The sequence below is a fragment of the Triticum aestivum genome, chromosome 6B (assembly GCF_018294505.1).
Source record: "Triticum aestivum cultivar Chinese Spring chromosome 6B, IWGSC CS RefSeq v2.1, whole genome shotgun sequence".
In the NCBI taxonomy this organism is placed as follows: Eukaryota; Viridiplantae; Streptophyta; class Magnoliopsida; order Poales; family Poaceae; genus Triticum; species Triticum aestivum.
In genome coordinates, this window is record NC_057810.1 from 118,243,881 (window position 1) to 118,245,755 (window position 1,875).

A 1,875-nucleotide genomic window follows, 5' to 3' on the forward strand; every position below is an offset into this window, starting at 1 on the left:
GGCTATGAAATTTAGTAGAGGGTATTTCAACTTTATCATATCTATAGAGAGAATTTACCTTTACTACCTGTGTCGGGTTATCAAGACAATGTGGTTCTTCACGCGGTAAATTAAGACCATGTATATCTTCAATAGGTGGTAAATTCTTAACATGTTCAGCTTTAATACCTTTTTCTTTCATTGATTTCTTTGCCTCCTGCATATCTTCAGGACTGAGAAATAAAACACCTCTCTTCTTCGGAGTGGGTTTAGGAATAGGCTCAGGAGTTAGCTCAATTGGTTCAGGAATTACTTCAGGAACTGGCTCGGGAAGAGTCCAATTATTTTCATTAGTCAACATATTATTCAATAATATTTCAGCTTCGTCGACTGTTCTTTCCCTGAAAACACAACCAGCACAACTATCCAAGTGGTCCTTGGAAGCATCGGTTAGTCCATTATAAAAGATATCAAGTATTTCATTTATTCTTAAGAGGATGATCAGGCAAAGCATTAAGTAACCGGAGAAGCCTCCCCCAAGCTTGTGGGAGACTCTCTTCTTTGATTTGCACAAAATTATATATTTTCCGCAAGGCAGCTTGTTTCTTATGAGCAGGGAAATATTTAGCAGAGAAGTAATAAATCATATCCTGGGGACTACGCACACAACCAGGAGCAAGAGAATTATACCAAGTCTTAGCATCACCCTTTAATGAGAACGGGAATATCTTAAGGATATATAAATAGCGAGACTTCTCGTCATGAGTAAACAGGGTGGCTATATCATTCAACTTGGTAAGATGTGCCACAACAGTTTCAGATTCAAGGCCATAAAAAGGATCAGATTCAACTAAAGTGATAATATCAGGATCAACAGAGAATTCATAATCCTTATCAGTAACACATATAGGTGAAGTAGCAAAAGTAGGATCGGGTTTCATTCTAGCATTAAGAGATTGCTGCTTCCATTTAGCTAATAATTTCTTAAGATCATTTCTATCATTGCAAGCAAGAATAGCTTCAGCAGCTTCTTTGTTCATAACATAACCCTTAGGAACAACAGGTAATACATAATCATTGGGGGAACGTTCATCATCACTATCATCAATAATAAGTTCTTCAATATTTGCATTCCCCCTAACTCTAGCAAGTTGTTCATCTAGAAATTCACCTAATGGCAAAGTAGTATCACGCACAGAAGTAGTTTCATCATGCATACCAGAAGTGGCATCATCAATAACATGCGACATATCAGAATTCATAGCAGTAGCAGGTTTAGGTGTCGCAAGCCTACTAATAACGGAAGGAGAATCTAGTGCGGAGCTAGATGGCAGTTCCTTACCTCCCCTCGTAGTTGAAGGAAAAATCTTGGTTTTAGCGTCTTTCAAGTTCTTCATAATGATCAACAGATATAAATCCCAAGTGACTGAGAGAATATAGCTATGCTCCCCGGCAACGGCGCCAGAAATTAGTCTTGATAACCCACAAGTATAGGGGATCGCAATAGCTTTCAAGGGTAGAGTATTCAACCCAAATTTATTGATTCGACACAAGGGGAGCCAAAGAATATTCTTTAGTATTAGCAGTTGAGTTGTCAATTCAACCACACCTGGATAACTTAGTATCTGCAGCAAGTATTTAGTAGTAAAAGTGGTATGATAATAATGGTAACAGTAGCAACAATAAAGATACATGTTTTTGGGTTTTTGTAGTAGTTGTAACAGTAGCAACGGAAAAGTAAATAAGCGAAGAACAATATACGAAAAGCTCGTAGGCAATGGATCAGTGATGGATAATTATGCTGGATGCGATTCTTCATGCAATAGTTATAACATAGGGTGATATAGAACTAGCTCCAGTTCATCAATGTAATGTAGGCATGTATTCCGTAAATAG